We start from the raw sequence: 16,960 nt of genomic DNA on the forward strand, positions 1-16,960 counted from the left end.
GATGTAGTGCAGCTTCTGGGCATTTGGGAATTGCCCAATCTACTGATTTGACTCTGATGAATGAAGGTCAGGTCCTTCCCTCTTGTTAGTGGGTTGTAAAGAATCCCTAACATGGCCATAGGGAATTAAGGGAGAGGTGCTGGTGCAGGAATAATGAATAATGTGGAAGCCTGAGCTACCTGTTGTTGCAACTTGCTTGCAACTTCTGGCTTAGCTCCTGCCTGACTCTCGGTATACCACTTCTGTCAATGATGAATTGTGGCAGGGCCTGTCTGAACTATGACTTCTTGGGACTGACAAAGCCGAGCTCATGATGATGAGTATTTTGGGTGCACAATCACTTAATATATTAGTTAGGGATCCCCAGAAAAATAGATCTGATAGGACATATAAATTTCCATATACATGCAAATGTTCCCTGACTTATGATGTGTCAATTTATGATTTTTTGACTTTGCAGTGGTGCAAAAGTAATTCATTTTTAGCAGCAGTATTTCAAATTTTGATCTTTTCTCAGGGTACTGATACGTGGTGTGATACCCTGTTAAGATGCTGGAGAGTGGCAATGAGCTATAGCTCCCAGTCAGCTACACGATTATGAAGGCAAACAGACACTGTACTCTATGGTATAATGTATTCAGTAAATTACATGAGAAATTCAGAACTTCATTATAAGATAGGGTTTGCTTTAGGTGATTTTGCCCAGCTGCAGGCTAATGTAAGATAAGGTAGCCTAAACTGGGATGTTTGGTAAGTTAAGTGTATTGAATTCATTCTCAATTGCAGTATTTTCAGCTTATTATAGGTTTATCAGACATAATTCCATTGTAAGTCAAGGAGCATCTTAAGTATATATACATATAGACTTATATATATGCACATGTATACACATATGGAGGAATGGAGTGGGTGGGGAAAAATAGAATTTTAAGGAATCGGTTTGTGTGACTGTGGGGGTTGGCACATCCATAATTTGCAGAGCAGAGGGCAGGGGGAGATATAGGAGAAGCTGATGCTGCAATCTTGGGTTCAAAAGCAGCGAAAGGCAAACCTTCTTCCTCCTCAAGAGACTTTGGTCTTTTCCTTTCAGACTTTCCCATGGCATTGGAAGAGGCCCAGTCATATTGTGGAGGGAAATCTGCTTTACTCAAAGTCTACTGATTTAAATGTTGATCATATCTAAAAAGTACCTTCAGGGCAACATCTAGATTGGTACTGACTTATCCTCTGGCAAGTAAAATTAGCCATCACTCTTGGTGTCTCATGGGTAGTTCCATCTCTCTTAGGGCCCAGTAGCACACTAGAGTTCTTGAAAGATTAACTCTCCACTGCAGATAGCATGGCTTGATCCAGAAGCCTGGGGACATATGTAGTGACACTCTCACTGGAATTTACCATTAACTACACATGACATCTTTTCCCACCTCAGATTCTAAATATCAAAGGGTCTTCTGGGTCATCTGTATCAAATGTCAGGAAGCTGAAGTAGATCTCTTTCCTACTCCAAGTCCCACTCAAAGTTGAAAGCTTTTTAAGACACGCAGTATATGGGATATTACTTTAGCACCCAAAGAGGTCTTCCAAGTGCTGTGCATCCTCCTGCCTACTGGGAAGAATCGGGTGTAATAATCTGTCTTTGTCCTTGGAGGCCCAGTTCTAGCAGTGCCCTTTAAATTTTGACTTAATTGTGTCATGTCTCTGAATCTTCTAAGTTTACCACCCATGCACAGGGGCAGATGTAAGCCACATGTTGGTTATTCTGTAGGTTTATAATGTCATTGATGTAGTGGGTCTATGTGCTATTCTGTGAAATATACAGAAAGTACAAATCTTTTCAGACTGTATTATGAGGAATAACTAACATGGCCCTAGTAGGAAACTATTTTCTGCTGCACATAAAGGTGAACTACATATAATCTTCTTTTCTGTTAGAAATTGATGGCCCCATACTATAGATCCAAGGCTATGTTAATCTGCTCCTGCAAAGATGCCATATGTGACATGCCACTGGCAGTTGGTAGATTACTCTTAATCCTCTGGGAGAGCCATCTGATATCTACAAGGCCCAAACTGGTGAATTGAGTTTAAAGAAATTGGGGTTCTCTACCCTTGCCTCCTTTAGATTCTTGTTACTTTGTATCTTTTATTTTTAATTTTGATAAACATATTAATTATACATATCAATGGGGTTCATTGTGATAGTTCAATACAACCTTGTCAGTTTCTGTTAATTACAATTCTACATTGAGGTTCACTTTTTTGTTTTAGCTTCTACATATAAGAGAGAACATGTGGTACTTGTTTTTCTGTGCCTGGCTGATTTCACATAATATCCTCTAGTTCTATCTGTTTTGATGCAAATGATATGATTTTATTCTTTATGATTTAATGATACTCCATTGTGTATATTTATCACATTTTCTTTCTTTCTTTCTTTCTTTCTTTCTTTCTTTCTTTCTTTCTTTTTCTTTTTTTGGTAACAGGGATCGAACTCAGGCCCTTCCACTTGCAAGGCAGGCGGTGGAACCACTGAGCTAAATCCCCAGCCCTACATATTTTCTTTATTCATTGATTGATTGATAGGTGCTTAGACTGATTCTGTTTCTTACTTATTATGAATGGTGTTGCAATAAACATGGGCATGTAGGTATCTTTTTGGTGTGTTGACTTCTATATATATATATTCTCCAGAAGTGGGAGAGCTGAATCATATGGTAGATCTAGTTTTAGTTTTTTGAGGAACCTCCATACTGTTCTCCATAATGGCTGTACTAATTTACATTCCTACCAACAGTGTGGAAGAATTCCTTTTTCTTCACATCCTTGCCACCATTTGTTACTTTTTTGTTTTGGGGGATTGTTTTTTTTAAAAAACCATTCCAACTGGGGTGAGATGGTATCTTATTGACTTTGTTTTTTATTTAGTAGTTAATGCTATAAGTTGGCATCATCTACTGCAAACCTAGCCAGGGTGTAACATCTTATATGATAGGAAAGTGAATAAATTCTCCCATAACTAGTCTATGTCCCAGCTTTCTTGAGATAGCACTCTTGGAACTAATTCCCATGACATTCATTCCCCTGGGTCATGCTGATAAATGCTAGCTAGGGGTTGCAGCTTCTTTGAGGTCCTGTCCTTGCTAACTGGCCTTTGCATGATCCTGGCTGTGTTTTTCTGGGATATAAGCCTAGTTAGATCACATGTTGTTTTGAATGGAAGAAACAGAGGAGAAGTGCCAGGGAAGTTCACTTCCATAGACTCAGAATGTTCAGAGAATCTGAAAATTAAAAGGTTTTTTGTGGTAATCAATACAGATTTCTCCATCCAATGGATTGATCAGGGTCTTATTCTTTCCCAACAAGGTTGTGTCAGTAGACTTTCAGTACCAAGAGAGCCAAGTGTGGTGGTAATTCCTGTAATTCCAGTACTCTGTGAGGCTGAGACAGGAGGATAATAAATGAGATCCCCCCCGATATATATATGGCTGGGGATGTAGCTCAGTGCAAATGTTCTAGGTTCAATCCCCAGTTTCACCAAAAAAAATTTTAAAAACAGAGAGATAAAGCCAAGGAGAAAAAGTTTATTTTGGCTCATAGTTTCACAGGTTTCAGTTCATGATCATTATTGTGTTTATACCGGGCTATTGTGAGTTAAAAAATCATGGTGAGGAACACAAGCCAGAGCAGAGCTGCTTATCTCATGGCAGTAAGGATGCAGAGAATCAGAGGCAGAGAGAGAAGAAGCCAACAAGGTATACCCTCCAAGGGCATACCCCTAGTGATCTATTCCTCCAACTAGTCCTCCACTCTGAAAGGGTCCAGTACTTCCCAATAACACCATGAGCTGGCAACCAAGCTTTTAACACATGACCTTTAGGGAATATTTTAGATCCAAACCACAGCAAGGGTCATGCCTAACCTTGTCATGGCAGATCTGCCTTAGTTGGGAGTTTAACATTTTTGACTTTTAGATATTCTTTTGATTAAAATCAGAGCCTGTTCTGCACCTTGTTTTGATCTCCTACTAAAAAGATAAGAGTTTCTTGGCTACCAAGCAAGCGCTTTGGCTTTCACTCTTGGCTTTTAATCACTCTCAGCCTTTTATTACTTTTTAAAAAGCACCAATCACAGTAGGCATCCAATCACACTATTGTGACACTGGCTATCTCCTCCATAATTTTCAAATTCTGCATGTGCTAGTGTTTTTTCTTCCCTGGTGAAATGTCCCACTTTACCATCGGTGAAAGTTTCAACAATTGGACCATCACCTTGTGCCAGGGACTACTGTTCCACCTACCTGTAGATGGGGTCTCCATTGCCAATTCAAAGTTAAAAGATTCAGCTCTCAAACTCTGTCTTATCCCCCACTCTTTCTACTAATGGTCACAGTCCAAATTCCCTTGGAAACAGACTATGAAACTGAGTTCAAGGTACAAGATGCTTATTAGGTGGTGTCCTTGGGTTAACACTTGTGGACAGAGCTACCAATTTGTCACACTTTTTCTGGGACGATCTTAGTTTTAGCACAGAAAATCCATCATTGTGAGAAAGGGGACTGTTAGTAATGCAGTCTAGAGGAGAAGCCAAACTGCAGTGCAGGCCTGGTAGATAGCCTCAGCTGACCCACAGAGAGGTCTGGAATAAACTGGCTCATCAGACATGTCCATTATCAGGCTGAAATTGCTAGGCCTTTTACACCTGCTGCTTCAGTCCTGGCTGTACAATGTTCTGGGAGGTGGGTGGCTTTGGGTGAGCAACTCTGCAACCAGAAGATCTCTCAATAGGGCTGGCAGCACTCCTAGGAGTTGAGGTAACAAGTCTTTCCATGAATGGTTATCTGGGTGGGTGAATCCCTGTGTTCAATACAGATCCATACAGACATATTTTCATATTTGCATAGACCATCTGTGTAGGGATGCACAAGAAATTGGTAACTGTGGTTGCTTCCAAAGAGAGGAAATAGGGGACCAGAACAGAGTGGGAGGAAGGATTAGTCTGATGAGATACTTCTTTGTAAATTTTTAATTTTTAAAATCATGTTAAATGTATATGAACATTGGAAATGTGTAATTAAGTTGAAAAATCCATTCTCAACAAATAAATAAACATGGAAATAACTAATAATTTATGAGTTGGAGATATAGCTTAGTGATAGAGAACTTGGTTAGTGCTATGTAGTACAGAAAAAGGAAGGAGAAAGGGGAAGAGGAAGAGGAGAGAGAAAGAAAGAGACAGACAGACAGAAAGAAAGAAAGAAAGAAAGAGAAAAGAAAGAAAGAGAGAAAGGAAGGACTTTTGAATCTAAGGATATAAAGCATTTTTAAAAATATGAGTACTGGGCTGGGGATTTAGCTCAGTGGTGCCACTGCCTGCTTCACAAGCACAAGGTCCAGAGTTCGATCCCAGGTACCAAAAAAAAAAAACAACAAGTACTTACTGAGCATCAGTCTCTGAATCCAAAAGTATATAAAGGACAAACTCCCTTTTCTCATGGATATAAAAATCTACTACATGGCGGGGGATTTAGCTCAGCAGTGCCGCTGCCTGCCTCGCAAGTGCAAGGTCCAGAGTTCAATCCCTGGTGCCAAAAACAAAACAAACAAACAAACAAACAAAAAACTGCTACAAACCTTATTAACAAAATAGGTAAAATTACTTAAGTCATTCTACCAAATGCATCCTCTTATTTTTCATTGTAAACAAATATAGGCAGCTGGGTAGCATGAGATGAATATAAATTTTTTTGTTTTCGGTACCGGGGATCAACCTCGGGTCCTTGCTCTTTCAGGGCAGGTGGCAGAACCACTGAGCTAAATCCCCTGCCCTGAACATAAGTATTAATAAGCTGATTTGCTATGGAATTGCCACCTATATATACAAAAGCTGAATAGTATATTCATCAACACAGGGCTTTGCAGTATTTGTATTATTACAGCCTTACCCTCATCCTTCAACTTTAATACCTATATTTCTATAACTTCCTTTCCAAGTCAACTTATTATGTAAATTGTTACGTAGCCCTTAATCCTTTTGAGGATGAATGTGGATATGAGTAAATGTGATATAAATGCTATAACATCATATCTATGTTCCCCCCAAAATCCATGTAAAATAATAAATAAAAATCCATATAAGTCAAGATTGCAGATATTAAAATTTTATTGAACCATGTTACCAGAACTCCAAAAGAAAAAGAATATTACTAATAAAAATGGTAGTGTAGTATGCTCTCTTCTAGTGTTTCATCATTGCTAATCACTTTCTTCCTTATAATTCCCTGGGGTAGCATTTCCTCCTTAAAGATGTAGGTATTAGAGAGCATTTGCCTCTAAAAGACTCAATTTTCACCAACTTTACATATCTGATCAGATCTGTACCTTTCCCCCATTAATCCATTGTTTTGTGTGAATAGAAATGTCTTATTGGTATCTGTTGTGAGGTAGATAGCTTGACAGATGAGAACGCTGAAGTCTCCTGAAGATAATAAATCAGCTTTTCTTTCTTTCATAAAGAATGGATTTCTGTAGATTTTCAAGATTTCATATATTTCTAAATCTTTCTCATTAATTCTAAGAATTCTTGGCCTGCTTCCTTTATAACAATATACTGAAAAAATTGTACATGAAACTGCACAATTTCCAAATTATACCAGTGTGCCACCATTATTTACCACTTCTGTATGTAACTTGCATAAAAGACGACTACTCTTATCAACATTATTGTAAATTATTAGCCTTTTATTTCATATAATTGCATAGTGTATGATTTGATATACTATTAGGCATTGTATTAGTTAATGCCTTAGTAGCTGCTAATCAGGCATTAACTGATGTTTTCATACCATTAGTTATGAAACTTTTCATAACCATGAAACATTGTTATAAAATAAACCTTCTCAAAATAAGTCCCCCACCCCCAACAAAAGCAAATCTGCTCATCCCTTCTGATTTAAAAAAGACTGAAGGCAAATCCAAAGGTAGTACACACTTCAAATACTGAAAGGATGCAGTTAGAACTCTCCTTCTATATCTGGTTCTTCTTGTGCTTCTCTTTGACTATTGATTTCATTCTCTTTAACCACAGACAAGTTTTCTTTGTATGAAAGGAAAATGGGCCCTGGCAGCTCTCCTTGAGTCAGGAACCTAATACTTGAAACAATCTCTATATGGGCTGGGACACACGTTTTTGTCTGCAGCCATGGGCAGGCAGGACACTGTGACTGACAGTCATTCCAGGACTCCATGGGAGAGGGTATGGAGTAGAAATAAATTAGGTAGCACCATCAACAACTTACCATTATGTGCATACTAATAATACCTGTACTAGACAAGGACTGTTAAGAGAATTTGCTGAAATTCGAAGTTAAAAGGCCCTTAGGAAACACCAACCAAAACAGGGAGGAAAGTTAAATGAGTCTGCTCAAAGTCCCTGTAAAAATATTTAAAATGCTAATGCAGACACTGAGAAAATAGTTGTCAGAGAAAAGGTGTAAGTCAAAGAAAATGATAAAAGAATGAAAGAAAAGATGTATGTTTAAAGAACAAAAAGGAAGACAAGTTTTAAAAAGGCAAAAGCAGTGATAAGGGAATGAATAAAATTTCTCTTGTTAATAATAAATGAGCAGAAGAAATTGAATCAAAGGAAAACTAGTAGGAACTTCAGTGGCAGGTGTGAACGCATCAAGAAAGATTATGAGTGATAATAGATATATCATGGATTTGTTTTATGGCAAAGTTTTTATTTCATGTTGAGACTATAGCTAGTGATTTCTTAAGTAGGGAAAATGCCTGAAGAATGTGTTGAGTGGCACTGAATGATTAAAGATTAACAGCTAGAAGTAGATAGAGCCGTTACTTAAAATCACACTCATTTGTAAGCTTGATGAGTCAGAAACATTGTCAATGGTAAATGGTAATTTTTGCCAAGCTACCTTAGGCAAAAGTAACATCCTTTAAAATGCCAATTTTCACAACACAGCTAGGATCGATCTATTTATTTATTTATTTATTTATTTATTTATTTATTTATTTATTTTTATACAGTGCCATTCTTGGTTAGGAAGGGAAACAACTGGAAGTAAGAATTCAATTCTGTTTTCTGGATAAGGAGAGATGCAGTAGAAAATCCTAAATTGTGAAATTTAGGAAGAGAGAGGAAAGGAGTCTTTCAGAGTATTCCTACAACAGGCACACATTGATTGTGGATATAACCTACCATGGATGAATGTTAATTAAAATGAGTTACTTCATTCTATTGTGTGATAAGATCACTAGTCAGAGATGCCAAATAATTAAATTAACTGCCACACTTGCTACAAAACAAGCAGATTTAGGGGCTGGGGACTTAGCTCAGTGGCACCCTGGTACCAGAAAAACAAAACAACAAAAAAAGCAGATTTAAAGAGTTGAATTATACTTGACACCCTGTAAATGACTTTGAAAGTGCCTTTGGAAAGCATGACTTAGGTGTAAAGACCCTAGAGGTCTGAATTTAGGACAGAATTAACACATTTCTAAGCTACCCATGACAGAGGTTACCCAATTTTCATATTCCTGAAAAACTACAACTAAGCGGAAAAGGAGCAAAAATGTAGGAGTTTATCAGTTTGTTAAGGTTCATTCTTAAAAACTGTAGGGGACAGGGAAATAGTTGCCTCTTTGAAAATATCCTAGTATTCTAGCATTATTTATCACCTTTATGAATATTAAAATATGTATGAGGTTTTAATAAAATGTCAGCAAGAATGTCTAAAATTTACATCATAAAAACAGATACATTAACCTGAAACAAGACTCTATGTTTATTCTCTGAAACAGTTTTAAAAAGTATGAATTGAATATATAAATGTGGGGCTGCTGAGAGAGATTTGTTCAACCAGGTCGGGCAACTGCCACAGGATTTAGAAGTGAAAGTCTAGGACAAATTCCCAGCTCTGAGATTTACAGGTCTCAAGTAAGTTAAACTTTCTGAGCCTGTGCCTTCCTTTGTAAGATGGGGGCTTATCCAAAAAGGAAGTTTTAAAATTATCTACTCTATGTGGGTACAGAATATAAAAATAAATAAGGCATGGCTCTGGCTCACTGGAAGCTTATGTTCTTTGGTGGATGGTGTTATTATTGAAATCACAGGATTGTTGAGATGATGACTAGAAAAGTAAAGTGCTTGCTAAATTATAAGATTTTATGCAATCAGTATGAAGTACATTACTGTATGAAGTGATTCATAGTTTGCTAATGGGAAGACCCATAGATATTAAAGATATTCAATAAAGAGATATCAGATAAGCTTTATTGGCTCAATGAGATTTTATAATCCAGTTCCTCCAAATTCCTTCCTTTGAAATGTAATATATTATTGATTCATTAATTTATACCTCTCCCAATTCTGTCCCAAACAGGGATTTAAGACTTTTCCAGTCCTACTCCATTTCCCAGAATGGACATTTATGTCACTATAGAAAACAACAGTATATCATTTTGTGTCATGTAAAAATTAACATGATATTTTCCTTAGGCTCAATTTGGGAGCCTTAGGAATCTGCAGGAGGTGAGGCAGATATTTTCTTTTACTCCTCATTCCCATCTGCTTTAGTATTGCTGAAGAGCCAAGAGTCATTCATTCAACATTTGCTGACATCTACTTACTAATTTGATTCTTTAGATAGGTAATGTTGACTTACAAGGTTTACAGCAAGATCATTTCATGGGCAGTGTTTTCCCACTCAGTCTTGGGCAGGAACATTCAGTTCCTGAGGATGTTGACTCCCACTCTCTTGCCTGTTGTATCCTTCTTGGGGTGTCCTTAAGTCAATTATATCAGCAGATAAGCTTACAGATGGTCATCCGGGAGCCTTACATTTGATTTTGAAATTGAGAGCCTTAGATTTGACTGAACACACAAAGGTGTGTTCCTCACACAGATACATTGCATTTCCTTAATCAAGGTATCTTGGTTTTCACTCTGTTTTTATAAGATCACACACACACACACGCACACACACACGCACACACACACACAAAACCTTTTTACATAGAACATGGGAAGGAATGTTTATTAATAGGAAAGTTTAATCAAGCATGAGTAAAAAGAACAATTCCAAGCTAGCTAGTGAATTCTAATTACAATTGTAAGAAATATTTTAAAATTCGCCTAAAGTGTTTATATATGACAGCCATATATATGTGTGTGTGTAATGGATGCAATTAAACTTGAAACCTAGAATGAACATCTGTGGAACCAATAGGAAAATTTGTGAATGATGTTAAAACATTGTTCAAGTAGTAAATAGTGATCACTTGATTAATATCCTCAAGAAAGGAAACCAAGTATGATTGAGGATAACGTATAGAGTATTGAATGAAAAAAACCCTATATTAAATTCACAAATCACATATAGAGTACTGTACTTTGTGAATGATTTGAGGAACTTTTTTACACTAATTTTGACTTTTACAGATTTTCACATTACTTAACTTTCCAACCAAAACACAGGCAGCTCTATTACATATTAAAAGAAACAATTCCCCGGTTTCATTCATTTGCAAAGATGTGCCCTTTATTACAACAATAATTATTAGAGAGAGTAAAAAATACTAAAATATAAGAAAAATAATAAGAGAACACATGTTAATATTAACGGGATAAAATTAATCTTATATTAAATAATGAATGAAAATCTTATGCATTTTCAATGAATTATCCGCAAAGAAATTGAGAAAATTATGTCGATACACCAAAATGCCTCCTTATGAACATGTAAAGTTAGTACTAGAGCCCTAAGTCCATAATATGTGTATCAGAAGCCAAATATACTTTAGGAATATATTTTTGTATATAGCCTCTAACTACAAAAGAAGAATATTTACTATTATTCAAAACTTCAGAGCTTACAGATTAAAAATCATTCACATAGAAACAAAAAATCTTTTTCTCTTTAGTCTTGTTTTAAAAAAGCTTGCTTGGAGAGCTTTAATTGTTTCCTGGAAAGTACTATCAATTCTTTATACAACTGTAAGAACTAGTGTGGGAAAGTGCAAAGGGCTTACTGCATGACTTCAGTAAATTTTTCACTTGGGTACCTCTAATTTCATTTTCTTTATCTATAAAATGGGTTAATAATGCTCTGCAAGGTTATTATAAGGATTGGATAGAGTGTATTTAAAGGGTCCTTAGGGGCTGGGTATTTAGCTCAGTGGTTTCACCACCTGCTGTGCAAGCACAAGCACCCGAGTTCAATCCCCGGTACCAAAAATAAATAAATAAATAAAAATAAATAAATGAGAAGACACATAAAGAAGTCTCAAAAACAGACTTCCGGATCACCTACAGCAACCCCAAAGGGAAACGAGATGGAACACTCTGATGCTCAACCACCTGGACTCTCTGAACTGGCCACAAAAGAGGATCTGGGAAAAATGAAATCAGAAATAATTACTCAGATAGCAGCAAAGATTTTGCTCATGGTGCAAGACATGATTAATAAATCTAGAGAGGACACAGATAAAAAAATAGAGGATCTGAAGAACATGATGGAATCCCAACACAGGAAACAAATGGAATCCATAAAACAGATGCAAACAGGTTTCCAGGAGATTAAAAACTCCATCGAAAGTCTGCACAGCAGAATGAACCCATGTGAGGATAGAATTTCAAATATAGAAGAAAAGATTGCAATTAGTGACCAGGAAAAGAAAAATTGCTTTAAAATTGTACAGGAACATGAGAAATCAATCCAGCAGCTGCTAGATGATGCAAAGAAGAATAACATAAGACTGATTGGAGTCAATGAAGAAACAGGAGAGAGTGCAGATGACATAAAAAAACTGTTCACAGAAGTGATGGCAGAAAACTTCCTAAGCAGGGGAAAAGAACTTGACATACAGATAAGTGAGGCATATAGGACTCCAAATAGCCTTGATAAAAAAAATCTACACATAGGCATATAATAGTTAGGATTCCAGAAATCCAACAGAAGAACAAAATTCTACAAACAGTGAGAGAAGAGAAACAAATCACATACAAAGGAAAGCCCATCAGAATCACAGCAGACTTCTCAATGCAAACCCTCAAGGCAAGAAGAGCTTGGAGTGATGTATTTCAAGCCCTAAAGGAAAACAGCTTCCAACCCAGATTGATGTACCCTGCAAAAACTTTCTAAATTGATGGAGAAATAAGATACTTTCATGATAAAGAGCACCTCAGGAACTTCATGAATATCAAACCGGCACTCCAAAAAATTTTAGACAATACCCTAGGAAAAGACAATGAGGATCACAATCCCAGGAAACCCAGCAGAATGAATCCACTGGGTGTGACAAATTAAACGCAAAGGGGGAGAATCCAACAAAAAGAAAAAGTCATGACAAGGCTTTTAAAACTTTTAACTTCCTCTCCCTAATGAGTGTGTAATTCAATCTTGTTATTGTACTGATTAGTATTTTTCTGATTCTAGGGTTGCACACATTTCCTTGTGCTGTACTGGCTATTTATCATCTTCTTATGTCTACTTTTTAATTGGGTAGTCTATTAATGAGCTCTAAGGATTCTTTATATATCCTAGTCATAGGTTATATGCCTTGTAAATATGGTCTGTTTAAGGACTACTTTTCATTTTAATGATGTCATTTAAAGTTCTAAATTTTGATGGAATCCCATTTATCAATTGTTTTCTTTTATACATCATGTCTTTTGTATCCTAGGCAGTTCTTGCCTACCCTGAATCCATAAACAGTTTCCCTTATAATTTCTTCTTGAAGTTTTATACTTTTAGGCTTTTATTATCATGTATGGAAATAAAGGGTTGAGGTTAATTTTTTATATATGGATACCAGGTGTTCTAGTGCCATTTGCTGAAAACACTATCTCTTCCTTGGCTCTTGAATTGAGTTTATATTCTATAAAATGCCAATGTTAAATAATCTTTCAAAACTCAGTGGACCATATATGTGTGGTTCTATTTCTAGATTCTCTGTTTTACTCGATTGATCTATATGTCTTTCCTTGCACCAACACTGCCTTGATTACTGTAGCTTTAGAAGTCTTAAAATTAGGTACTAAACATCTTACAACACTGTTTTTGTTTTTAACTTTTCTAGGTCCTTTGTACTCCTACATAACTTTTAAATTTCAATATCCAATTCTTCATTTATAGCAAGTATACACAGACCTGAATTTTTATATATACCTTGTGTTTTCTAATCCTGCTAAATTCAAATACAAGTTCTAGGGGTTCCTAGAGATTTCTTAGTATTTTCTCTGTAGATGATCATTTCATCTACATATAAAGATTTTGCTTCTGCCATGCCAATCCTATCCTAATTGTGTCATTTTATTGCCAGACTATTTTGGTGGGGCCTAGGTTTCAAAGTTTAATGGACAGATAAAGAGTAAGCATATCTGCCCTTGTTCCCCACCTTAAGGAGGAAGCATTGTATCTTCTTCATTCATAAAAGGCATTCTCACTGGAAGTATGGAGTACATGTCTTTAATCTGTTGAGAAGGTTCTGTTCTACTTCTTGTCTCCTGATAGCTTTTACCATGAACAGCTGTAGAATTTAGTCCAATACTTTCTCTCCAACTAGTGACAGGATCATATGGCTTTTTCCTTTCCTCTGTTAAAATGATGACTTTTGGGGGTGGACCTTCCAATGCTGAACCAACACTGCCATCCCGATAACAAAACCACTTTCTACATCCTGCCAGATCTGACTTCTAAGAGTTTGTTTTGTTAAACAAATTTCTATCTATGTTCATACTTTTTTCTTCTATTATCTTTATCCAGTTTTAGAATTAGCACAATGTTGAGTTCCTAAAATGAGGGGAGAAGTGTTCCTTCTTTTTTCTGCTTTAAATGTTTGATATAATTTATCAGTTCAAATGTATATGAGCCTGCTGTTGTCATATAGGTAGGTTTTCAAGCTAGGAATATATTTTCTTTAATAGGTGCTATTCAAATTTTATATTTCCTCCAGAGTTAGTTTCATTAATTTGTCTTCCAAGGTGCTTCTCAGAAGTTGTCAAATTTATTTCAAAACAGATTTTTGAAATATGCTTTCTATATCCTTTTAAATTCTGTAAAATCTGTGGTAATGTCTCCTAGATCTTGATATTGTAATTTAAAAAATGTATAATTGATATTGTGTAACAGGGAATAAAGGTCTAAAGGAGCAGGGGAAGTGGGAGGGGTAGGGGAAAGGAAAGAAGGGAAAAGAAAAATATGAGAAAAGGAAAAAAATGGAAACAAAGTCTTTGCAAATAGGGAAGGGTAGAAGGGGTGAAGGGAGGGCAGGGGAAGGGGAAAAAAATAAGAACCAAGATACTCATGTAATGGTACAAGATCCCAATGATGAATGTAACTGTATTGTATACCTAAAATGTACCAATAAACTTAATGGGAAAAAAATAAAAAAATAAAGGGTCCTTAGCATACTGTCTGGATTCCTAATAAGTAGAGACTGCTATGATCACTACAATTACTGCTGACATGAGCTCAGCACTGTCCTAATGACAACATATGTAAATTCTTTTTATTCTCACAACCTTAGCTACCTCTAATTCAGAAAGTTTCAAGAACACTGATAGATTATTATTTGTGATAAGAATTGTCTTGCTTATTCTCTGGCTTCAAAAAGTTCAATAATCAAAATTATAGAACATTGAGGTAGTAAATGGAAAATTCTTTTTCTTTAAATTCAGGTTTATTTAATCTTCAGAAAGTAAAATTCAGATAGTCAAAATTATACAATTAGACTGTGACAGAGAGAGAAATGAACACTATTTGAAACTTACAATCATGAAAGAATACTGATTTTCATAGATTATCATCCCAAACTTGATGATATGCTGCTTATAGATTACAGATCAGTGAAATGGAATCCACAACCTCTTTTCTTTTGTAATTGTGTTTTAAAGAAACTGGCTGGGAGAATTCTAATTGCCTCTTGAAAAATGATGCCCATGTTATTAATCCTAAGTTTGACTACTGCGAGTACAGCTGTTGAGGAGACCTGACAAAGTTTTCTATTTCAAAAGAGAAGTATTTGAACAAATTGAAATGTAAGATGAAACACTCCTTAAGACTATGACTTTACCCTTCTGATTGTTTAGGGCTTTCTCTGACATTATTTTGAAGTACTTCTCACAAAAGAACTGGGTGAGACCACAGGCTCTAAAATCATTTGAGAAACAAATGACAATCTCTTGACTAAAATGTTAATCCCTTATTCAATCTGAAAGTAAATGGCATGTCCTGCAATTCATGACACAAAAAATCGACTTGATCTAAATCTCTTACCAATTTAATCCTTCATTCACAACCAACCTTTTCCCTCTTATTTAAAGTAATTATAGCAAGAACAAGAATCACAAGGGCATGTGAAGAATACCTGTTGACCCTTGCCATAGTCACTGAACACTTATGTGCCAGATATCGGGAATTAGTCCTCCCAGGCTGTATTTAGATTCACCTTTGAACCTAAGCTCCTTGTGATCACCCAGCAGGGATCACATTCTTTAAGAAAGAATATAAACTCGTACATATAGACTTCGACCAACTGGTTGCTTTCTCAGCTCTAAACCAGCTTTGTAAATCTTTTCTGCATTTCCAGTGATAAAGAAACATGCAATTGGAAATGTGCCGCTGCTGTAGCATAGTTCACATGATTTACTACTCGAATGGTGATAACCCTGAGGTAGCTATGTGTGTGCTTCTTAGGGAAAGAACTTTGTATTTGCAGTGCATACCTAACACACGGCAGATAGTATGTTAAGAAATTTCCCTATTTTCTCTTATTGAAATTCTACTTATCATTCCTTTCTGGGCTTCAATTTCCTCATCTTTTAAAAAAAATTGGGATAATATTCCAAAAGACTATTATGTCTCCTAAGTTAAGCAAAATTCCTCAGAAACTAATGTAAAAAATTATTATAAAGATTAAACGGGACTTAGAGAAACAAAGGCAACCTATTTATTGAACACTTACCCACAAAGCAAACACTATGGCTATTCCTTTCACTTATTTTATATAGTTTTTTCACTTATTTTATCTTGTTCTTAGCTCCATTTTAAAAATAAGGAAAATGCTTGGTGTGGTGGCACACATTTGTAATCCCAGTACTCTGGGAGACTGAGGCAGGAAGATTGTAAATTCAAATCGCAGCCTGAGAAACTTGGTGACTTAGTGAGATCAAGACAAAAAAATTTATAAAGATTGGGAATATAGCTTAATTCAAAGGCTCTGGATTCAATCTCCAGTATATACATACATACATACATACATACATACATACATACATACATACGAAGCTAAACAGAAGTACCCAAACTATTTTTTTTGCCAGTGGAGGAACTTCCACCAAGAATCTAGAAAACAAATATTGAGTACTTACAATGTGTCAGTCTGTCTCAAAGAGATTTTTGGCATAAGCTTTCAGAAAATGTTTGAAGGTGGGCAAGGTAATGGCTCACAGAGAAGAAAAAATCAATTGTATTGTTTTGGCCATAATAGCTTTAAGATCCTAGTATTGTATATCCAGGGAATGATGCGGAGTAGGAGCTACAGATAACTGTCTGGAATGTAAAGGGGTCTGAAGTAGAGAGAAAAAAACAAACACACCATGAATCATCAACAAATGACATTAATGAGATTTCCTAAAAAGAAAAAAAAAATAGAAAGTTGACATAGTTAAGACAGAGCCCTGAAGCCCTCCATGTTCAGAAGTCTGAGAAGAGAAACAGTCAAGAAAAGACCCACAGCAGTGACTGATGAGGTACAAAAAAATTTCAGGAATCTGGAGTCATGGAAGCCTGGAGAGAAACATTTCAGGGAGGAAAAACCACTAGTAATGTTGTTAAACCAAGTAAAATACAAAGAAGTGACCACTAGTTTTAGCAAAAAGGTGATCTTCAGTCAACAAATATTTGAGTATGAAGTATGTGTCAAATGCTGCACACCAGGGATAC

The sequence above is a fragment of the Heterocephalus glaber genome, unplaced genomic scaffold (assembly GCF_053883595.1).
Source record: "Heterocephalus glaber isolate CG9 unplaced genomic scaffold, H.glaber_assembly_v1.0 deba00000594, whole genome shotgun sequence".
In the NCBI taxonomy this organism is placed as follows: Eukaryota; Metazoa; Chordata; class Mammalia; order Rodentia; family Bathyergidae; genus Heterocephalus; species Heterocephalus glaber.